The sequence below is a fragment of the Perognathus longimembris genome, chromosome 6 (genome assembly GCF_023159225.1).
Source record: "Perognathus longimembris pacificus isolate PPM17 chromosome 6, ASM2315922v1, whole genome shotgun sequence".
Taxonomy (NCBI): Eukaryota; Metazoa; Chordata; class Mammalia; order Rodentia; family Heteromyidae; genus Perognathus; species Perognathus longimembris.
Window position 1 is genome coordinate 61,213,722 of NC_063166.1, and position 25,500 is coordinate 61,239,221.

General features: G+C 35.6%; 1 protein-coding gene and 1 long non-coding RNA gene across 4 annotated transcripts in view; one reads left to right on the forward strand and one right to left on the reverse strand.

Moving 5' to 3' along the window:
- The window catches only part of Plcb1 (phospholipase C beta 1), a 616,577-nt gene that overhangs the window by 555,288 nt on the left and 35,789 nt on the right, over positions 1 to 25,500 (reverse strand). The window contains exon 1 of one of the 3 annotated variants that reach the window (XM_048348814.1): positions 12,671 to 13,565. The exons of the other annotated variants lie outside the window; for them this stretch is intronic. The gene's annotated coding sequence lies outside the window, so the exon portion shown is untranslated. Of the gene's footprint in view, positions 1 to 12,670; positions 13,566 to 25,500 lie in introns of those variants that run through there. 3 annotated transcript variants of the gene reach the window in all.
- LOC125353269 lies at positions 5,977 to 24,551 on the forward strand. The gene is made up of 3 exons (XR_007211301.1): positions 5,977 to 5,987; positions 7,020 to 7,039; positions 22,400 to 24,551. It is a non-coding gene; the product is annotated as an uncharacterized LOC125353269 (long non-coding RNA).

Genomic DNA, 25,500 nt, shown 5'->3' on the forward strand with positions numbered 1-25,500 from the left:
CAAATATTTGAAAAATTCTTTGCAGTGTGTGATAACTTCTAACAACAACAAAACTCCTTCCTTGATATTCTTTTTCAGCATTATCCATCCCACCTCTTCCCGGGGAAATTGGGAGGGATACTCAATATTACTACCTGGAAACATATGTCTTCAATTTAACAGTGACAATGCAGGCAGAGGAGGAAAAGATTTCAAAAGCAATACTTACAAAACCATTTGGTGTAAACCAACTGTATACAACTTGGGGGGGGAGGATGTAGGGGGAGGAGAAGGGAATGGGGGAGGGGGAAAATTGAGGGAGGAGCTAACAAGTTGAACAAGAAATGTACTCACTGCCTTACGTATGAAACTGTAACCCCTCCGTACATCACTTTGACAATAAATAAGTAAATATTCTTTTTGAAAAAGCACTAAGTCGTATTTAGAAATACAAAGTCCTCGTCACATCCCTGGGGACTTTCTGGGACTGCCCACCTGCGACCAGCTTTGCACTTCTAGCTGGATAAAGCTCATCTTCTTAGTGATGGAGTATTTCATTAAGAGTGGAGGATTGCCTGCTCCATTGTCCTTTCTTTGTAAAGACAACAGTGAGTACGAGATGAGCTGCTACTGTCTCCACTAACGCAAACTTTAGACTTTAAAACACGTGGCATTTCATTGCAGTTTATTCATTGCAATTAGTAGGATTGACTTAAAATTAATCATCCATATTTTCTTCCCTTAGGATTGTATTTTCAGTATAATTAGAATTTTTTCATGGAGGCATGTTTTTTTGTTCTCTTTGCTTTTCCAACATTTAAAAAATAAATACCATGATAATAGTAGACAGGAAATTTTAAAGAAAAATAAGTCACCCTTAATATCAATACCCAAATACAACTGCTTGTTTCATTTCTCAATATTCTCTACAAGTCTTTACCTATAAACACATTTTGCATATTTATTATCATAGTGAATTTTTATTCTGCTTATGTTTCTCCTAATTTTTATCTAAATGGGCTCATACTGCCTTATACTTAAATTTTATTTCTCATGAAGGCTAAAAATTCATCTTGAATTGTCATGACTTGCCAGTTTACATTTATTTATTTACTTATTTATCTATGTATTTTAGTGGTGGTGCTAGGGATTGAACTCAGGGCCACACTCTTGCTAAGGAGCTACTCAACCAGTTGAGCTACATCCTCATATTTTGTTATTCAATTTATGTCTGATTGCTTTCATCTTCAAAATACTATGGTGACTGTGTTTCTGTACACTTATTTCTTTTGATATATACTCCCTAGGACACATTTACATGAGCCAGTATAGCAATTTCAATCATTCTGAATATCACTTGTAGAAAGAAAAGTAATTTAAAACCTCAGTATGTTAACTAAGACACAGTAAGTAACTATCCTGTATTTTATATTAGTTTTGAAAGAAGCAAATCTAGATGCAACTCCAAAAATAAATTTTGCCAACCTTGTCAAACTATTACATGGCAAATTGTAATGATTTCCTGTACACAGTGAGAACATTCTCTTTTTAAAATGTTAACAGTCATGGCAGCATCTCCATCCTCCTTTATTAAGTTTCCTGCTACTCGTGCCTCATTTTATCATTTTTTTTTCCAGTCCTGCAGTTCTGAACCTAAGTATTTAACTAAAAGAGTCCATCTAAGGCTTAGATATCTTATTAAAATGACAGCAATGTTGGTTAATGACTAAACTTTTTAAAAAGATGATAAAAATAGGAAAATGATGCAAAATGCTAGGAAAATGTTCACCTTAAAAAAAAAAAAAACAATGCACAAACATCCAAAGAAATCATGGGTAAGGATAAGAACCTTCACAGAGGTGGGCTTTTCACCTTCTCTTCTTGGAGCAAAGGTCAAAACCAAATTTGCCATGACACTTAAAATTAGAAAAATTGACTTATTTTTTTACCTTGCTTAAACTTATTTCTGCAAAATACATTAATTGAAGTAACTATGCAAATACATGTGGCAATCCACACCTATAATTCCAGTACTTTGGGTGTCAGAGGCTGCAGGATTGTCAAGTACAAACCCAGCCCACACAGTGAGACCTTATCTTACAGAAAGAGTAAAAGATGAGAGGGAGAGAGGAAAGGAAGGAGGAATTTTTCTGCCTGGGTTAACTTAGAACTACAATCTTCTAGATTCTCAGCCTCCTAAGTATCTAGGATTTCTGGTTGTTGACTCTGAACATTGGGCATCTCTTCTCATATCCTTCAATAAATCAGAAATTAAATCTAAGGATTTGAAAATTTTCAAGATTAGCATTTTTTTATTTTTGGCAAGTGTATTTCATATGTTGCATGTCAAGAACCTTTAATTATGTGAATATATGCATACCAATATAGGAAAATGCAAAAGAACTACCTAAGAAATCAGATATGTAAAAAACTCATTTGATTCTAGTTCAGAAAGTTTTAGGACATTAATTAGCTCCTTGAGATTCCTGTTATATCTCATAACAACATTACTAAACTGACTATTTTAAATATTTTTTTCAGTTTGTCATTCTTGCCCACTATGCTAAATGAATATTAACTTCCTAGAACTTAAGGAATCTTAAAGACGGATATTCTGTTTCAATGCAAAATATATCTCTGAGATAAAAATTTATGATCATAGAAATCAAAAGCAAAGGAAAATTCACAAAATTTAAAGTCAGAAAATAGAAGCAAATAAGAGCAAAGGGACAGAAAATGACAAAAGGGAGCTCTATACTGATGACTATGGGACATATATATGTGCTTTATAGATATTTATTGAGAGAATAATGACAAAAGACATAAGAAAAATGGAATGTCTTAGGATGCTTAACATTCAGCATATATTCAGTAAACAGCTATTTCCTTCCAAAAGAAATGATCAGGGATGATCATACTACATCATAAATGCTATCAACATGCATTCCCAAATCATTTTTGGCTCAAGGAATGAATAACTCCCAATCTTCTACAGGTGGTTCCTTTAGTTCTCTATTACTTCTTCAATTATATCCTCATCCCATTAATTCCAAGAGTTCTCTCTCCACTGTTTATCTTCCTTCTAGCTTATTCTAATTTACATTCTAGGAAGAAGAGGTAACATAAAACACCTTTCACTTGGTCTTAGATTTGTCTCTTCCAAAAAGTCCTTGATTCAAACTTCAGAATACAAAGAGGCTGTCCTGAGGTAACAGCTGGAAGTATTCAGAGAGAGGTTGAGAAGGACAGAAGAAATGCAATGAAGGCTATTATGTTAAAAGGGGTATTCTTAGGTAATCTACAAATGTACACAACTCAATAAAAATATTGCCAATTTTCCTCCTTGTATGTTATTAACCATTCTTCAGCAAGATGATGGATTACTTCCTATTACAATCCTTGAATTACTTCTCTTTTTCAATCTGTGAATCTCCCTCCCAACAAATATGCCACCGATTTGGGATAGGTCTTGACCCATATCCTGGCATCACCCAGTGACAGTACTTAACACACTCAAAAGCTGGAAACTTCTTTTCCTGATGTAGACAGGCATTTTATTTAAAAGTTCAGGACATTCTTCAGTCTCAAGATGTTTAAAACCAAGTTCCCTACCATTTTCTCCCTACCATTTGTCAGAACTATTTTCACCACCGTGGAAATCACTTTGGATAGGAAATCAAACTATGTGTTCATCTCCATTCTCCACTTCATCAATAGTCACTTTTGATTTGCTTACCCAATCTAAATCATTCCACTTCAGTTCCACTGGAGTCTGAGCTTCCTAGGAATCTGTGGTACAACTTGAACCACCACTTTAGCCCCATTCTGCACAGGGTATTTTTGAGGTAAGGTCTTCTTTTATCCTTGGGCCTTTCTAGACTGTGAGCCTCCTACCTGTACTGCCCCATGTCATTGGGGATGGTAAAAGTGTGCACCACTACACTGAACCACTGATTGAAATACAGTCTCATACTTTTATGTCTCCACTGGCCTCAAATAGCAACCCCCCTATATCAGACAACCAAGTAGCTTAGATTCTAGGCTTGAGTCACTGAACCCAGCAGCAGCAGCAGCAGCAGCAGCAGCAGCAACAGCTTCTCTTTCTCCTTCTTTGTTCCTTCTTTCTTCTTCCTCTTCTCTTTCGTCCTTATCTTCTTTCCTATCTTCATTCTTTCCTCTGTCTTCCCTTCTTTCCTTCCTTTTTCCTTTCTCCCTTCCTTCCATCTTTCCTCCCTTCTTTCTTTCCTTTCTCCTTCCTTATTTCCCCTATTAAATGTGTCATCAGTTCTATCTCATTTAAGTATCTCTCCCATATTCATAATGCTACTATTGTTGTTCAGAATCTTCAATACTGTAGAAATCTTCAGTTTCCCCAAGTTCCAGATGAAACTTCATGTGAACACCAGGCAAATTTATATTAAAAAATAAAAATAAAAATGCCCATAACCAGTGGCTAGTATTTGTAATCCTAGCTGCACAGGAGCTGAGATCTGATGACCATGGTTCAAAGGCAGCCCATGCAGCTAAGGCAGGAGATTAATACTAAGACAAAACCATGTTTGAAACTTCCATTTTCACAAAATTTTTAAATACAGGCAGGAAATAAAGATCCATAAAACCCAACAAGAGAAAAAGCTAGGCTATACTAAATCCTTCATTCTATAAACTACATTCTTCATGTTACTGCTTGTTTTTTCCCTTTAAATATGTCCAACACTAATTTTAAATGAGTGTCAGCAGCAGCAACATTGGCTTCAAAGGTTGATGCCTTAAAACTTCATAGGTTGTTTTTTTTCCAAGCTATTTGTGCCTTGTTTCAGTATGCTTGGGAATTGAAATTGTTCTGGCTGTATAATATAGCCTACATGAGTTGGAAGGATTGACAAAATAACTTTTCATCTCTTGTTATATTTTCTAATAAAGGCCTACTTCTTCATTAAGGGTGAAATCACATTGGTGAATTAAGTAGAAGCTTTGGTTTATTTTAAGCTGTAAATCTATAGCAAATTCTCTTGGGCATACCAGCTGCTACCAGGAAGAACATATTTAAGATTTCTGCTAAAAGCACACTAGGGCTTTATCTTTCTCTGATTTTCAAATAAGAATTTCATAACCCATCTTGATCACAGATATGTTGGACAAATCATTAAACTGCTTAATTTCAATTTAGAAGTTTCTAAGACTGGACTACCTAAAATTAAAGAAAATAGTGGTTATTTTAAAAATATCAAGGGAGTGGGTCTTCTTATAATGAATACAATAAAAATGATAGTGACTAAAAGCAAACAATTTAAAATTGCAAACAAGAGAGAACATTTAACACTAATAAGCAAATAGGAAAATTTCCCCAACATATTAAATTGAAGTATATTAGTTTGATATTAAGCAATTAAAGTACAAGAAATATTAATCCTAAATCTGTCTTACATGTGAATAGAAAAATAAAATATACGGGGCTGGGGATATAGCCTAGTGGCAAGAGTGCCTGCCTCGGATACACGAGGCCCTAGGTTCGAGTCCCCAGCACCACATATACAGAAAACGGCCAGAAGCGGCGCTGTGGCTCAAGTGGCAGAGTGCTGGCCTTGAGTGGGAAGAAGCCAGGGACAGTGCTCAGGCCCTGAGTCCAAGGCCCAGGACTGGCCAAAAATAAATAAATAAATAAATAAAAAATAAAATAAGATATAATTAACTAATTTCAAGAGTGAAGAAATAGTATTCATACTCACTAATATTTGTTTAATTATTACATCTGAAATACAAGTAGTAAATATAAAATGCCCATTGTATTATATGTTTAATTATTTCATGTAAATATAATAATAATATCTTCAATAAAAGAGAAATTAGAAGCTAGGAATTATTTGCAATGTGACTCTCATGTTACTAATTTATCTTTATTTGCAATATAACTAAAACTTATTAAGTTATCCCTAAAATGTAAAATCAATAAGAATAAAATACACAACCTGAACAATTGAAATGTAACCAACAAGCTTTAAAAAATGGTAGTATAAAAGGTAGAATAATTTAGGAAAGTAGTTCAACTTCAGCAAAATCAAGTAAATGCCATAGAGAAATGACATATTGTCAATTTGTTTCTCATTTGCCATCCAGGAAATATACATTTTCACACCTTACCAGTGGGAGTTGAAATGGAAGCAGTCTTATTCTGGAAGTCTATATAACTCTATACAACCAAAAACTCAAATGTCCACATATTTTGTTTTATAATTCTGGTTACATAATTTTATCTGAAGAGAAACATCTGGGCAGAATGCAAAGTCACATACAAGGGTATCCACTGGAATGATGCTGAAAACAGTGAAATTTCCATCAGTGTAGGAGTCATTCGGTCACCTGAAAAAGGTGATATTTCTCAACCCTTATCCAAAGTATCATTCATTCATTTGGAAAATATTTTCTAAATCTTTCTCAGCTACATTGGGATTTTATTTTTTTGCCATAAATATAGTAAAAATCTTAATGTTCACTTTCTCTACTGGTCTCTGAAGGTGGTGACTCTTGTCTCCCCCATCTCCACAAAGCCTTTTAAGAAGTTCCTGTTAACTGGAGAATGAAGAATGGAACACTTAAAATCTTAAATGGCCATACCACATCTACCTTTCACTATCTCACCTCATACGTCCTCTTGCTCTCTCAATTTCTGCTTTCCCTGACCTCACACTCTAAGGCTGCATTGGTAAGAGGCAAGCTTCCTCCCATTGTACATCTCTACAGGATTTGCCCCACCCACACCACAGCTCTGGAACTCAGCTCCAACATGCGCAGGAATCGTTGAAGTTCAAAGTGTGGTTCACCTTTCTTCAACATACACCCTTCCAGATGGCCTACTCTCCCTTCAAAGCATGGCACAAATTTCAATTTTTCTTTAGCAGCATTAAGTGTGGGAGTCATTCATTGTAAAGCTCCAGTACAAGGGCTTGTAATATCAAGGATCAACCATGATCTATAGCTCTGTGGTGTTAGCAAACAGTGGATGATCACTGAATATCTTCTAAAGGGCATATATGTAAAAGAATGGATGAATAAAACAAATGTTTAGGATAAAGGCCATATTCACTACTGTATTGCAATTGTTTACATATTGAATTTAAAACCATGACCCACTATTTCAGTCTAGTTGAGTGGCTAAAACAAAAACAGAGTAGAAACAATAGAAATTTATTTATCATGGTTTTGGAAGCCAGCAAGTCCCAGAATCAAGGCATTTCGCAGATTGGTATCATGTGAGGGTCATTTTCTAATTCATAGAAGCCTGTCTTTTGCTGTGCATTTATGCTGCAGAAGGGGAAGGGAAATCTCTAGGTATTCTTTTCTAATTTCATTCATGAGAGTATAGGCCTTCCAGTATCCTCTGTATTTACTCCAAAAAATCTTAACTCTAAATTCTTTCATGTAAGGGTTTGCTACATCTCCTAAGCCTTTCCTTTGAAATATGTTTTTCTTTATTTTCCTAAGAGTTCCAATATCTTGCCAATAGCATTTTTCTACACGTTATTTTAAATAGTATGTGGGAAAGCCCATCTCCATAATATAGAATAATTATGTAAAAACTTGTTTCAGAATATTATTTCTATTTAAAGCCTGGAAGGAATGGCTAAATATGGTATGTAAATTAGAATTCACATAAGCAGTCCCTACAATGTCATACCAGGTAGGAACAAAATTGGATGTTAGGAAACGTAATCAAATTCATTCCCTGGGTAGTGCTACATCATTACTTTTCAGTGAGCAAAGTTGAGATAGAGTCTAAGTAAAACAGATATACTAATACAGTCACAGCTGGAATTTGGTTCATTTTCTAATATGAAAAAAGAATGAAACTTGCAACAACAAGACAATAGCATATAACGTATGAAACTATAACCTCTCTGTACATCAGTTTTATAATAAAAACTTTAAAAAAAGACAATAGCATATCTCTTCATTACCAAATGTTTTTATGAAAAAAAACTGTTAATGTATACTTAGTAGATATAATTTATTGAAATCACAAAAACCTGTATCTCAGCAGACCCCCCTGTGAATCTAAGCAACAAATCCCATCCATGTTTCCATTGTCATTTCCCTATTACATACCAAACTTCTTTTCTGGCCAAAATATAAATGTGCTAATAACTTTCCTTTAAAAAATCAATGCATACTACATCTTTAAATGTATGATTGAGAACCTGGACATTTATTTTGACAGAAGAAGTATGGTTATTTTTAAAGCTTTTGAAATATTAAAAAATAACCACACAGTTGTCTTACAAAGAAATATGACAGGGTATACTTATAGTAATTTTTCCAACATTGACACTTTGGACTGCAAAACGAAATAACAGGTAATAAATAGACATCTCTCATGACTCTCGGCAATACTTTTCACAAGCCTTAATTACTTCCACCCAAAGACTTCAAGGAGTTAGAGAAAAAGATAAATGCCTAGTAAAGTTCACAAAAAGAAAGATATTACAGAAAAAGAATCCTGATTGAAATGGGAGAAAGAACTAGCCTAGAATCCAATACCTAATCAAAACAATAAGATCATATAAGAGTGGTAGTTAAAACAAAACCTGTTTTCCTTACATGTAAGAGAAACCAGCAAACAGTTAGTATGGTGGCAACGTAATGTCATTTGTTTCTATTGTTCTATTCTGACTTCTCAGTCCATAGCTCTAAATATTCAAGTTCCCTCGTGGCTGAAAATGCCTGCTGAGTCTCTGGAGACATCAAATCCAAGTTTAAGAAGAAGAAAATGGATAAATAGGTACCTATGGCTGACTCAACTCATCAAAAAATGTGAAGGTGTATCACAAAACAATTTTCATTACATGTCCCTGGTCGCTGTGCTGCATCTAGCTGCAAGAGAAGCCAGAAAGCATCATGTTAAGTGTAAAGAACTATATTCTCCTTCAGAAGCAAAAACAACTGGAGATAAGATTTTAGGGTGGAAAAGCAGCAGTCTTTGCTATAGGAACACAGTGTTCTTCTTCTGTATTTTTCTTTATTAACTAGTGCATAAACACAGTTCAAAATTTTTAAAGTATAAAAAGGTTTACCCAGTTAAGACTTTCACACCCACCCTATCTCCATCTGCCAGTTTCCACCCACCACAAAACACTTTTATTCTTTTTTATATCTCCTTCTAGTTCCTTTAATGCAAATATATGCAAAGAACATTATTCTTTCATTCCTCCTGAGAGATATTTCCAAATCAGCACATATAGCACACTCCTCTGCCTCCCCTTCAATTTTTCTTGTACAGCTGCATTGTATTTTGTGGATTAACTAAGATTTATTTGACCAATACCTATTTTCAGATATCGGCTCTGTGTTTCAATATTATGTTTGTATTGTATAAGTGAATGTTAGATAAATTATAAAACTTGCACTATCAGGGAAAAGGGCATATTTGTAATTTTTCTATATTTAACCAATCTACCCTCTATAGTCATTATAATGATTTATACTCCCCCAGTTACAGATAACCAGGCCTGTTTTCCCAAGGTTTGTTGGATAAAATATATGTCAAGTCTGGACATTGGCAGCCTCTAATTATCCCATTAAGTTGTATTTGCAAAGGCAAGAATTACTGGGCTGGACTTTGATTAAGGAAAGATGTGCACGACAAAATGTCTTCACAATGTTATGAATGTATTAGGATATTTAAAGATCTGTTAGTCATCTTGAGCAGTCAATTCTACTAAGTACATGGTGTAAAGGATTTCCTTGACATATATCCTATTTTCCTGAAAACAGGTAACAAATTGGAGATGCCTAGCATACCTGTTCAGTGCCCTACCTCAGCTGGCCACCTTTTGGTGACAATCTGCTTCTTTGTACCTACATAGTTTAAATTACACAGTTCCTTAGAAGGCTCTCCCTTCTCCCTTCAACATATCCAATGACGAGTCATCTCTACTTGTCTCCATGAAATGTTCTCCTTCTCCTGAATCTGCTGCCATTGAAGTGTCATTTACTCCTTACAAAGGACACAAATTGAATCTTTGCCTGAGTAACTGCCTTAGAGGTGATACCCATCCAGCCTCTGTCACTCACCTCAGAGGAATAGTGACAGTGCATCACCTGTTTTTACAAGTCCCAAACACCATTACAACAGGTGAAAATGCGCTGGAAGTGTCAGCAAGGGAGAGCTTTCTGGTCAAACCTGCAGCCTCAGAAGTAAGTGAGGCCACAAATTCAGCAGCACTTTGTAGAGTTCTTAGGGTTCAGCCTATGCCCTCATTTATGAATCTTAACTTCACCTTAGGAATACATTTTCATTTGTTTCATTTTTTCTACTGCAAAACTGTGAATTTTTAAAACTTACAAAGAATATACTTGATCATCTTTACTCCCCATTCTTTTCTCCCCTTCCCTCCTCTTCTCTGGTCCCTTTCCTCTTCCTAATTAATCCCACTTCTACTTTTATGGATAAAAACATATGGTATTTGTCATTCTGTGTTCTGTTTACTTTACTTAACATAATGATGTCCAGTTCCATCCATGTTTCTATGTGACATGATTTCCCTTTGCATTGTAGCTGATGATATTTCATTAGATTGAGAGATGCATATATATACATATACATATGTATGCATATATACACACATATATGCATGTACACACTTATATATGTGTAAGTGTATGTATATACACAGTGGAATATATTTATCATTTTCTATTTCTACTCTTCCATGGATGGGCATCTAACTTATTTTTATAGCTGGCTATTATAAACAGCACTACAAATACACATGGATATGAAAGTGTCTCTATTATATGATGATGATTTTTATTCATTAGGGTATATATCCAGGTGAAGTATAGCTGGGTCATACTATTACTAGTATTTTGAGGAAGTTCCATATTGATTTCCACAGCAAGTATAGTAATTAATATTCCTACCAATTGAGTTTGGGAGTTCCTATTTTCTTCCTTCCTCTGAGTTCTTGCCAATATTTATTATTATATGATTTCTTGATGACAATCATTTTGACTGAAGTGGGATGCAATCTCAGAGTCATTTTGCTTTCATTAATATTCCTCTAAGGGCTAAAGATTTTGAGCATTTCTTCATGTGTTTATTGACCAGTTTTTTGCTTCTTTCAAAAACTATGTCTTTAGTTCATTTGCCTATTTATGTATTGGATTATTACTTCTCTTGGTATTTGTTTGCTAGTATCACAATTTGAACTTAAGAACTTTACTTGCTTGGCTTACTTGCTCACTGAGCTGTAACTCTAGTACTTAACGTGCACCAGCACTTCAACTGGCTCTTTTTTCTTTCTTTCTTTCTTTTTTTTTTTTTTGAGATAAAATCTTGTGGACTTCTCTACCTTGGCTAGCTTTGAACAATGATCCTCTAGCTCTCAGCCTCTTGAGTAGCTGGGAATGTGGCTCAAGTACTTGAGTTCTTTATATTGAATGTATTGTTATATCTTAATGCTGCCTTTGGAAACACAATCTTTAAAAAGTGAACAGAAGCTATGAGGCAACCAATGGTCATAGTGGGGAGTACCCCCAATATCATCAGGACAAAAGACTGAATCTTGATTATTACTACAATGCCACACCAATAGAATGCTTACTTAAGTTGCTATCAACTCTTAAAACCCCGAGTCTCAATTAGTTTTGTTTTTGTTTTGTGCTGCTTCTGGGGTTTGAATTCAGGGCGTGGTTATAGACCATGTGTTTCTGTGTTTAAGGCTATCAGTCTATCACTTAAGCCAGGGACCCACTTTTGGCTATTTTGGACAGGTAATTGGAAATAAGAGTCTTACAAAATTTCCCAGGGAGCTGGCTTCAAATTGCAATCTTCTGATTTCCTGAAGCTAGGATTACAGGTGTTCCTGGCTCAAATTTGAATTGTTAAGTCTTCTGCTAGTTTTATCTATTGTATTGACATGTACAAAGTTTAATAACAGTTCTTTTTAGTTTAGTTGCATCTTGCCAACCTTTTATTGTATTATAGCTATATGTAGACTGAATTCTGTAGAGAAGACTGGAAATACAGCACAGTAAAAGGCTGAATATTGAGATCTAATAATCCATCACAATGCAAGTGATCTATCAAATTTTGGATCTGACGCCATTCACTATCATTTTTCTGTTTCTTTCTATCTGATAAAAGTTTGTTAAAAACATACTCTCAATCAGATAATACATATGTGTCATTCTTGCATGCCCCTATGGACTATAGCTATTAAAGAAGTCCTTTTTCTTAGAATATTTACACTCAATATTTACACTCAACACTTTTCAGAGGTCAATGGGTATCATGTCTGCAATTTACCCTCAAAAGATTCAGGGGGGAAATAGAAAGAGTAAGAGCATGGTAGACAGATTGACAAAACATATGGGGATAATTAAAAACAATTAGTGAATTTGTGTAAGGATTGTAGACCTGTTTCTTGGTTTTGTCATCCAATTTTCTTTAAGTTTGAAGTTATCACAAAACTGAAAGTTGCAAACAATTCACACAAAAATGTGTATAAAAGAATAATAAAGTGTCTTTTTATCACAACTCAGATTTATTATAGATCCCCTGAACTCCTATATATATGTTATTAGCTTATTTCTTGCCAGAATGTAATTACTATGAAGCTGATTCACTTATGGCATACTGGCCAACAACTAATAACAAGCCAGCCAGCTTCCACACTGGACCTGGGTCAATCACCTAAGAAAGAACATTAAATATTTGAATCCACCCACAGTGACCTTCAGAGAACTGCACCAGTGAAGAGAGACAGAAAGAGAGGGAGAGAGATAGAGACAGAGACAGACAGACAGACAGAGAGACAGAGAGAGACAAAGAGTAAGAGAGAGATGAGAACAAGAGAAAGAAGAAAAAAGAATGAAGCGGGACATTTAGGAGAATACAGAATCACCTAGGCCTCTAGTTATTCATTAAATGTTTCCCTGGTGACCCATGAGTTAATACTCACCCTTAAACACCCAACTTACACCAGTAAGTGATTCTGGTGCTGAGAATAGAAAGCAATCGGGGCCATTATGTACTTAGCAGGTTGTTGGTAGCTGTCTCAGTGTCGGCTTGCTTTGCTGTAAACACAGCAGCCAGCAGACCTGGCAGCCTGACTGCCAAGATAATTGTTTGAAATCTTCACTTGGTTCTGATATCATAAATACAGGGTTATATGCTGGTAGCCAGCTCACTGACCAAAACCATAACTTGTCCCTGGTGGACAAAGCTAAAGCGATTCTAACTTTCAAAATCATGGAACTGGTACTTGGGAATAATAAGCTTTTTTAAATTACATAGAACTTAACTATTACACAAAAGGAAGCAAAACAACCCTACCCTATGTACTCTTAGCCGTGATTACAAGAAGAAATAGCAAGAAAGTAATTGGTTGAGAATCTCAGGTGGTTCTTACTCTCTGACCTATTTAATGATTAACCAAGTTTCACACACCAAAAAAAGTGCATTAGGAATGAATGCATTGAATGAAACAGCAGGAAACTGTACATACTTTAGTATTATTGGAACTGGTGTCATTGGGTATTTGAATTCAGGTTTTCCCAAGAATGAAACTTACATGAGAATTTTGTTTCTCTCTCTCTCTCTCTCTCTCTCTCTCTCCCTCTCTCCCTCTCTCCCTCTCTCCCTCTCTCCCTCTCTCCCTCTCTCCCTCTCTCCCTCTCTCCCTCTCTCCCTCTCTCCCTCTCTCCCTCTCTCCCTCTCTCCCTCTCTCCCTCTCTCTCTCTCTCTCTCTCTCTCTCTCTCTCTCTCTCTCTCTCTCTCTCTCTCTCTCCTCTCTCTCCTTTGAACTCAGGGTCTGGGTACTGTCCCTGAGCTTCTTTTGCTCAAGGCTAGCACTCTACCACTTGAGCCACAGCATCACTTCTGGCTTTTTCTGTTTATATGGTACTGAGGAATCAAACCTGGGGCTTCATGCATGCTAGGCAAGCACTCTACCACTAAGCCACACTTCCAGTCCAGAACTTTGTCTCTTAATAGTTGATATGGAGACTTTGTTTCTTGTGTTTTTATGTATCAGTCTATTAGAAGAACACCAGTGAAGCCATAGAAATTCACCATCAATTTAGTACATGCTAAAAGCATGCTACCTAATTTCATTCACGTTGTGACTTTGAATCTTGAATACTCTATTAAAACTAAATTCATCTTTCTTCTCCTCTTCCATACTTACACTTTTTTTTTCAAGTAAAACATTCCCTGAGAGTCAAGGTATCTAAGGGATTCTGAAGATGACAAAATGGCAAAGAAGTAGGAAATTGTAAGTTTAAAGTTAAAACCAAATAGTTCTTGGATAAATCTCACCATAAAGAATACAGTTGGGCAAAAACTGAATAACTAAAAACTAAAGGCATTGTCATATCCATGTTTCTTAAGACTATATGGATGGGGGCCAATTGTGGTGGTTCACAACTGTAATTCCAGATACTATAGATGTTGTCAAGAGAATCAATCACATGTTCAAGGCCAGCCTAGACATAGGTAGGAGTGAGATCCTGTCTCAGAAAAAGAAGAAGAGCTGAGATAGTTGTCCAGTTGTCCAGTTGCCTAACATATACAGCATAAAGCCCTGAGTTCAACACTGCAAAAAATAATAACACATGAATGCGAATGATTTAAAGTTTTGACAAATTTGTAATTTGACAGAGAATTTCTTATACATTCAACTACAAATTCATTGTATTTCCTGTGACTGGAAACTATTGTGTCTGCCCAAATTTTATTGTACAAGGAAAAGAAAGCCTTCTTATTTTCTGTGATATCTTTGTTTCAATGTAAAATTCTGACAGAGATGTATGTCCTCGATCTACAACTACAATTAATATCTTTATATATCTATTATTTTAAAATAAATGCCATTGTATAAATTTAAGATACTTGACATGATATTATGAGAGACATATGTAGCAAAATGGCTATTACATGGAAACAAACATTCAGCTCACAGTTACTTATTTTTCCCTTGGTTGTAAGAGAAGTCATGATCTGCTTATGTTGCAGAAAAATCCTAAACAGAGTACACAAAAGACATTATGCTAAATGGAAGAAGCCAGAAAGAGAAATAAAAACACTGGATGAACCTGGTGCTGGTGACTCGTGCCTAATAATCCTGGCTACTCAGGAGAAGGAGATCTGAAGATCACAATTTGAAACCAGGCCAAGAAACAAAGTTTACGAGACTCTTATCTCCAATTAAGTGTGGAAAAAAACCAGAAGTGAAGCCAAGGCTTAAGTGGTAGAGCACTACTAGCCTTGAGCAAATTAGCTCAAGGACAGCACTCAGTCCCTGTCTTCAAGTCCACGACTGATACAAACAAACAAAATACTGAATGATTTTATTTTATAAATATAATCCATTAATTTTCAATGCTACGAGTACCTATCTCATTTCTTACTTTAAATCCTAAATTGTTTGCTTTGCAGAAGGCTTATTCTTTGAAAGACAAATTATTTGAACTACCAATCAACTCATGGTAAAAACAATTATGTGCTAATTGTAGCAGTAAATTATACAATATTTTAAGAACTTTAAGTTTATATTCTAGGGTTTCATTTCTTGATACACTCTATGTTTATGTTTTAATGGTTGACTATTTTAAACATTTTATATAACACTAGCTAGGATAGCTGTTTTAGGCTCATTTTGAAAGTGAAAAACATGGCAACACATTTCACTCTAAATAAGCCAGAGGTTAAAAACATGAGTGAAAATAGATAATCCCTAGGAATCTGCCAAAGGAATTATGGGAGTTCTTCAGAGTATGAGTATGTAATTATGCCATATATTTCCTCTTGTCTAGAAATCTATATTACCTTCCTCTCAATTTCCAATTCAGATTTAATAGGGAAGTGCATCTACTCTCCCAATTAGAATTAAACAGTGTGAAATTATACAGTGTGAAAAGTAGAGGTGTAAACAGAGCTCACAAATGTTTATGTTTATTTGGATTTCATGGAAAGCAATCATTGAAATTGTGTTAAGATTATATTATTGCCCATATATTTTATCACTCTCCGTGTCCATTGTTTTGGAGTTCCTCCCTTTTAATGTTGAGCTTGGCCAGGTAACTTGCCTTGGCCAATGGAAAGTTACTGAATAGAACAAACAGAGACTCCAGATATGTAAGGGCCCTTGGCTTAGTACTTGCATTTCTGCCAACCACAAGAAATCTTCTCCCAGTGGCTGACAATATTAAGCCTGGGCCCCACAACAAGGACATGTTGGGAAGAACAGAGTGTAATCCACATCCTGAGCCAGGAACCCAGCTGAGTCAAGTCTAGACCTGCTGAGCCATAGAAGAGATCACTGTTGTATGTCAGTGGTAAAAGGGAGGAAAAGGTATAGATGAATCCAGAAGTTTAGGCATAGGAAGGGAAAGAAGATGATGTGATAAACAAACAGTAGGACAGAGAAAGATGAAAAATCATGTGTTCATCATGAGGTGTTGAGTTTGAAGAGTTGCAAGATAAAGACATGCAGAGGTAATTAGAAATGAGATTTGGGGTGGTAGGACAACCATCTGTGAAAGGCTGAAAGGTGGTATCAGTCTATGTCATAGGAAATTTAAGGTCCTTCAAGAGCAAATATAAAGTAAGAAGAGTCTTACTATAAGCTTTGGAAGGAGATGCTATGAAAAGGTCCTGGAGAAGTCTGTTGACCAAAGCTCAGCTGGCTTGGGCCTGAAAGCCATCTGCACATTTACGCTGAAGCCACACACACATAGCCGACCCATAAACAGTTGCTATGGTCAGTGACTAATCCCAGGAAAGTATTTTAGGCATGCATACTCCAAAATTTATTCAATTTAGTTGATAAATGCTTCCCTTCCTTCTCTCCTTCTTTCCTTCCTTCCTTCCTTCCTTTCTTTCTTTTTTTTTTTTTTTTTTTTTTTTTTTTTTTTTTTTGCTGCCCCTGGGACTTGAACTCAAGGCCTGGATGCTGTCCCTGAGCCTCTTTGTGATCAAGGCTAACATTCTACCACTTGAGCCACAGCACCACTTTGGCATTTTTGAGTAGTTTATTGGAGGTAAGAATTTCACAGGGATTTTTCTACCTGGGCTGGGTTCAAAACACTATGCTCAGATCTCAGCCTCCTGAGTGGCTAGGATTATAGGAATGATTCTCTGGTGTCCAGCTTCTTTATGCTATTTCAAAATTAGGCTTTTGTATTAGTGCTTAGAGGATTCACTTTATTATACATGGATAAACTTTGTATTGCATACAGGTAGCTAGTTAGCTACTATCTAGCTAGCTAGATAACTGGAAATTGCTGGCCTCTTAACTAAAGTGTATTTGTAGTTCAGATAGATATTGCTAAATACTTTCAATAGCAGTAAAGTAAATGCACTTTACCAAGAAATGCACAATGAGGATTATTTCCTCAGCCTTACTGGTAGAAGGTGTGCTTAAAATCATAGATCGCTGACAATCTGATAGGTAGGAAATGGAAACTGAGTATGATTCAAATCTACATTTGACTATTAATGTGTTAATTTGGGTTTCCTTTTTTTTTGATGTAGCTAAGGACTTTCTGCAGTTTCCATTTTAATAGGATTGTTATATCTCTGATAATTAATTTTAAAATATTTCAAGAATTATTATCACAGAGCATCAAGGTAGAAGCTTTACAGATATAAAACTATCATAGCCAACAAATTTAGGGAATAAGAAAGTAAAATGAGCAAAAGGAGTATATATAATCTCCCTATATTTTTCACACTCTGGAATTAGACATAGATACAGGAGAAATGCTAATTATAGAAATTATGACAAACTTCAAATTCTTTGTAACCATTTTATCTTAAATTAGAAGGACAATTTAGAAATAATTTACTCTTTAGTAATGTTATTAGCCATTTAGATTAAATTCAACTGCTATTGTAACTCAGGTAAAGTTAAAATCTAAAAGTGTTAATTAAATGGCTTCAGATATGATCCAATTGTTCTGAAAGTAATACTCTTTTACATTATCTGTGAGATAGATATAGAAATGTGGGTATAGTATGTATGTCCTTGTATAATTGCTTTATTACTTAAATGTTATAGTGATTTTATATATCATTATTACAAATAGAACTATTATTTTAAGACTAGGAATATTCATAGTCCTCAAAGTGGTCTTTGCAAAGAAGGCCAAGAGAACCATTTCCTTTTGTGAAAAGATAATGGCAATGGTGGGAGTCGAGATAATGGGAATGTGGTAGAAGGGCTGGATTTGTTCAAAGTGTACTATATATGTGTATAGAACTATTATAGTGAAATCTCATATTATAAATGCATGTGAACTCAGAAAGCAAATGGGAAAAGACAAATTTTAGTTCTTCAAATAGAATGCACTTATGTTGAGTCACCTTTTATCTCTAGCTACAAACCCAATAATTGTGAATGCTGACGAGATTTGAGCCAAGAAATCCTTTTTTTGTATTCCTGAATCATATAGTTCCTGCCAACTATGAAACATAAATGGAAAAATGCATTTAGATCCAATGTACATTTACCTCTTTCCCTTGTCTTTATTTTATCTAAGCAAAGCTAGCAAATGTATTTTAGTATAATTTTACTGTTATTATTAATCTGTGACACACAGGCTTTACCATTCCATATGTCAGGTACAATTCTTTTGGGACAATGTCACCCATTCCTTCACTTTCCCCCAGCTTTTCCCTTCCTTCCCTGCCCACAAGATGCATAGTTCATTTTTTACATGATGTCTATTGAATATCATAACTACATTTATTCACCCTACCTTTCTTCAATTGTGCCTCCCTTGTGCCCCACTTGAAAAGACAAAAAAGCGAAAACAGATAACAGCAACAATATAAATATATTTTCCATTTCTTGGAATTCAGTATTATAAACAATATTTTAGATCTTCAGAGGAGTTATACCTTTGGATTCCTTCCTAAAAGGTGTCTGATTGTGTATGAGTGCCTCAAGTCCTGTATAATACATGGTGTCCAGTTGTTTTCTGGATCTAGCTTACACACATGAGAGAAAATACATGCCACTTGTTTCTCTGAAAGGCTAGCAACTTTTACTTTTAGGTTACATCTGATTTAAATATCCAGCATGCCTAAATATTGGCATTTATTCTTAACATTCTTCAACTAAATAGTGTATTTAATCATCAAAAATGGTTCTGCTTTAGGACCCATTCTAGTAATCCCCTCACAAAAATTAAATACATTTTGTTTTCTATGTAAATTTAAATTCACTACAAATATATCAAGGGATATCAAACGATACCTGGATTACATTATCACTCTGACCAGTATAACCGAATCAAATGCATTTGAGAAAACTTAAATGTGATATATTATTGTGATGTAGAGAGCCTTTCAGTAAGCTAAATTTGCATTGCATTTCACAGCTAATAAATAAATTTATAAATAAGGCATTATACTCCAAATATTTTTTAGTTATACCACCCAAAAAATTTTTGTACACTTCCGGTTATCAAACCTATGACCTTGTACTTAGGCCCTTTTTGCCTTGTTCTGTTGAGCTACATCTCCAGCTCTTTTCATTTTACATATACTAGTCTGAGAGCTACATGAAAACCAATAACTGGAATGCGCATGGCTGTATAGCTAATAGTTTCTTGAGATTGGATGATGCTAGAAATAACTGTTGCTTGTGAACATAATAGCAAACAAATACACACTTTCAATGTTATACCGTAAAGGCTCACATTGGCTCATGAACACAAGGACCAGATCTAGCTCCATTGATATGGGGAAGATGTAGCTGAACTCAGCTTTGCTCATTCATGTACATGGATGTGATCAACTTGTAAACTTCAGTTGATAGCTGGTATAGGATGATAACGGCGACTCCACAAGTTTCTCATCTACCAGGCAAGTCTCATCTTGTTCTCTAGCCACAGGTAAGATGCACGGCTGAATCAAAACTTCCACAGGTTGCTTGAAGTCGAGGCTCAGGTATGACACACTTCTAGCACATTCAACTAGACAAAGACAGTCACAACTTGGCACCATTAAAACATTGAGGAAATAGTGTGTACCACTTTGGTGATAAGTTCTATAAAGTCAAATCACAAAGAGGTATGGTCTCAGGAAGGGAAATATTGAAGTCACCATACTTCCAACCAAACACCAGAGGACTGTTTCACACCTGAGTCAATGGTTTTATGTTTCCTGGATTTGCTAGTAATGAGTAGCTTTTTACCCTAATTACCCAAAGCTAATGTGATTAACCGCTGTGAGTGCGATTTCACAATCAAATAGTGTCTTCTTTAGAGGAGCACAAATGTATGGACCCAAGATGATTAACACTCACTTTGTTTTTAAGTTAGGCTTTTACAGCTAGTGCTGAGACATGAGTAACTGTACATATGTCATTTTTTGAATGCACAGATATACATAAAAAGATAAAAAGAGAAATACAAGAATTTTTCTGGCACTGCTCCCACTGTTTTACTTGCTTGTGAGGCTGGGAAACTCAGAGACAAACTGAAAATCTCTTTAATATTTCCACAGGGGTTTTTGGCATATTGCTGTACCATCTCTCTCTCTGTTTTGGGGGTGTTTGTGTTTTGTACATCCTAATTTTCCACTTGCTTTCACTTTTTAAAAACGTCTATATTGATGTGTTCTTTTATTTTGTTTCCCTATTTGCATAGCTTGTTTGTTGGTTTGTTTCTTATTAGCAATATTGGAGATTGAGCTCAGGGCCTCTTACTTGCTAGGCAGGTGCTCTATCTGTTCAGTTGAAGCACAGCTCCAGGCTCTTTTTGCCTTCATTACTTTTATAATAAGGCTTTGTTTTAAACACAAGCTAGTCTATGCTGTGGTCCCCCTGCTTGTACTCTCCTATATTGTTGGAGAGGACAGGTATGCCCCACTGCACCCAGCTACTCTTCTTCCCCTTTATATGGGATCACAGGCATGTGCTAAACTATCGAGACATTGTGAACATGTCTCATGAACATGTTCTTTTTGTGTTGGGGGGGTCACTCATGGGTCTGTCTCTGAGCTTTTTTGCTCTAACACTCTGAGCCACAGTTCCACTACCAGTTTTTAGATAGTTAATTGGACATAAGAGTCTTAGGGCCTTTCCTGCCAGGGTTGGCTTCAAACCAGGGGCCTGGTATTTTATTATTCTTTATTTGGGCCACAGACATATAAACAATTTCACACACACTCACACATACACACACAAAAAAAAACCAACAACACACACATTTTATATCACTGCTTTATGTTGAAAATTTTTATGTTTTTTAATTTAACACACCATTTAGTGCACTTTTTTCATGTTACTAATGATTGATTCAACTATAACAAGAATGTAAGTCCTATGAGATTTAGATAAATTATTCCCTTTCACCAAAAAAGTCTTTTGTATGTTCTTGTGAGCTACATCAAAGTGTTCACTTGGAACAAAGAAAAACAATTAACATATTAATGTTTTAAATGAGTGGTACATAAAATTTCAAAAATACACAACACATTTCTTTACTATTTACTTGAGACTTACTACTCAATACCTCTGTTTCCAACTTCAAAAAAACAAATCAGTATCACGGGTAGTCCTTAGAGTGTGTCCATATATTTAACTTTTCAAAATTTCCATATCTAATTCGTTTTCCTATTAGAAACAAAACACATATTAGTGTGAAATTATTTCAGTTTCAGCAACTAGCATCCTTTGATACACCAAGGGATAGTTTACTACTATCTAATTACCAAGAAAGCAGTAGAGGTGATGGTATGACATTAGGAAGTACTCCTAATAGGGAGAAGCAACTGTATCATATTTATCTAGCGATGTTCTAAGATCACTGATATTATTAAGAACAATTAAGGAGTATTTAGGGATCGTTTTATTTTACTGACAACTTTCTTGAGATTATAGATTCTCAAGCTCTTGTGCTAAATGATATCTCATGTGCTCTTCTACTTAAATTTCTCTTCTTATTTGTTTTCTTCTGTCAGTTGTTTGGCTTGAACTCACTGTCCCTCAGCAATTTTTTGCTCTTTTTTTCTCAGGGCTAGCACTCTACCACTTTGAGCCACAATGCCACTTCTGGTTTGCTGGTGGTTAATTGGAGACAAGAGCCTCACCGACTTTCCGACCCAGGCTGGTTTTTGAACCACAGTCCTCAGATCTCAGCCTCCTGAGTGGCTAGGATTGTAGACATGAGCCATCAATTCCTGGTCTCCAATTACACTTAAAGGTAACATGTTGCTTGCAAAACTTTGGTCCAAAATTACAACAAGGATAGCAGTGATATACTCCACTGAACTCATTCAGATTTCCCAACCTTTATTCATACCCACTTGTGGTTGTACACACATGTATCTATTTCTTTGCAGTTTTATCATGAGTGTATTCAAACATTCTCCCAATACAGGCAAGACTTGAAGCAATATCATCACCAAAAGATCATGCAGGATATCCTTGTCCACATTTGGGGCTAATGCCTTGCAACCTCAAGTATGCTGTCCACTTCTAAAGTTTTGTTTATTCCAAACTTTTATGTAAATGGAACCTTTGTGAATTGGCTTTCTGGGTGCAACACACCAATGATTTGTCCTGCGAGTGTATCCCATACACATATAATAGTTCATTCCTTTCACTGCAGGGTAGTAATAAAAATTTTATGAAATGGATGGATGTACAATATTATTTCATCATTCACTGTTTGAACAAAATGTAGGAATAAAGCTCTTATGATTATTTGTATATGATTTGTGTGTATAACAATATATTTTTCATTTTTCTTAGAAACATGCTAAAAATATAATTAATTGTGTCATCTGGTAATTATATGTTTAATTTTACAAGAGACTGTCAGATTATTTCCAGAGTTCTGAGCATAGCACATTCCTACAATACTGTATCAATAAACTGATTTCACGACAACCTTGCTGGTGCTTGATAATGTCTGTCTCTTAATAATTTTCATTTTGATAGGTGTGAAGTACTATCTTACTGGGTTTGGGGTTGCATTTCCCTAATAGTTGAATATATTGGATTATGTGTCACCTGCATGGCCTTGTGCATACCATTTGCCAATTTTCATTTCTTCTTACATCCTACTTGGAACTTTTTTTAGGACTCTACCTTGATTTCTTTATAGTTTCCTTTTGTCTGTTTTCTTAGTTTCTAAAACTTTATGCAGTTAACCGCTTGCTTCAGGTCAATCCTGTTTAAGGTGTAGTCCATTTCTAGAACTTGTAGATTTATGTCTTTTACCAAGTTTTCTAGATAAGTTTTCTCCCCCTTGGGGAGTTTTCTGCCATTATATTTTCAATTCTCTTTAAGTCTCTTGTGCCTATCAAACTCAGTGACAAAATCTTAGATATTTTGCTACAGTAAAATAGATTTTATTTCTCTTGTGCAGATGGAGTAAATTCGATCAGTCTGCCCTCAATTTATTGTCCTCCTCTTTTGTTAAAGTTTACTCTATTATTGAGTCTATCCAATGAGTATTTTTATACTTGACATTGTATTTTCCAATTTGACCCTTTCTGGCTGGGTGGGTGGATGGGTGGTTGATTGATTGCTAAGCTTCTATTTCTTTGATGAGGCTTTCTACTTTGACATCTGTTTCAAACAATCTGTAATTGATTGTGGTAACAATTTTACAGTGGCTGTCTTATACTCCTCAGAAAATTCTAATATCTGAATTTCCTTGGAATTGGAATCTGTAGCCCTTCCTTTCTCACTCAGGCTGTGGTTTTCCTGGCTGTTGGTCTGATGAGCAGTTTCCATTTGTATCTGAATCTTTCATCAATTATATTAGGAAATGATGCTTCCTACTTAAACCTTTGCTTTTAGTTAACCATCCCTAGTTTCAATCTGTTATATGAGTCTTTGTCTACCATTGTGGGCTCAGATTCTAGCAATAGTCAGTCATTCAGGTCCTTCCCTTGTCATTTGAATCTTCTTGGTTTACCAGATGGTGCTGAGACTCCTACAGATAACTGAGTCTGAAGAGGCAGAGATATTTTCTTCAGTCTGGCCCTTTTGTGTCTTTGTGTCTCTTAGCAGATGCTCAATAAAATTGTGCTGGAAAAATGAATAAACCGTGGGATGCCTGTTCATGGCAAGAGTAGAGAAACATCCAGTTTATGAGCCATGTAAAGTGGGTGAAATCATTTGGTACATGATGAGGCAGGCACACAATGCCTTTCATCCACTTTATGCAGCTTTTCTGGCTATACTGATCATTTTATATGGCCCTGGAGTATAATAATAAATATCCAAGTGGCTCTTGTCAGAGAAAAGGTTGCCACCTTTCCAGGTCTCACTTACTACCCTTAGAATGGTCACATCAAGCTGCTTCTTGAGAAGGAACACACCTGAAAAATCAATAGCCCTAGAACATAAAAAGGCAGTAACAGATGGGGTAGTTCCCAGCCAAGTCAACATAGGGAGGGGGAGAGAGTTAGTTTAGTTCCTCTGACTAGTCCTCGCAAAAGAGATGATGAAGAAAGGACAACTTTATGACTTGGTGGGGTGAAGCAGGTGGTATGGACTTTATATTGATAGGCACATCATTTCTAAATGAATAATAATTATTTATATGAATATTTATATACATTCATCATATTCATGTGACATGAATTTATAGTGACCAAGGGACAGATCTACAGATGTCTGGCTCACATTCCAGGAAAACTGGTCCAGTTTCTTTCTGTCTTTTTTTTAAACATATATATATATATATATATATATATATATATTGTTTTTAAAATTTAAAATTGCATCATCAAGGTAATGTACAGAGGGGTTACAGTTACATACATGAGATAGTGAGTGTATTTCTTGTCACACTTGTTACCCCCTCCATTGTTTTTCTTACACCTTACCTCCCCACAACACACCCTCTTAACTCCTCCAGCCCCATGAGTTGTACAGTTAATTTCCAACATATTGTCTTGTGAGTATCACTATTGTGTTAGTTCACTATCCTTTGTCTCGCCATTTTGATGTTCCCTTCCTTTCCCTAATTCACCTTCTCATCTTAAAACATAAGAAGTCATTCTCCTAATGGCCAGTGCATGAAAGTATCATAAAGGAGATTATAATGAAGAATAATAAGGGCTAGGTATATAGCTCAGTAGTAGTGTTCCTGCCTTGCAAGCTGAGGCACTGTTTTAAAGTCCCTGTATCTCCAAAATAACAACCACTAGAACCACCACCATAACAACAACATAAAATAATCATCATCACGGCATTTGATAAGTACTGATCCAATAACACAGTCTTAATTCATATAATCCCCACTGACATTTTAAAAGGTACAAGTGTTAATTCCTTTTCATATATGTGAAAACTGAGCTAGAGAGAAGTTAACTCACTGGCCCTAGATCACAGATCGCCAAAGAAATGGAGAAGGGGGAGGTAGATTTTTCAGAGTCTGTACTTTGAAACTACTGTATACTTTTAAAGTAGTATTTTAAGCATGAACACAAGCTAGAAACAAATGAGATAATAAATATGTAAGACTCATCCAAGTATATGGCCTCAAACCTCT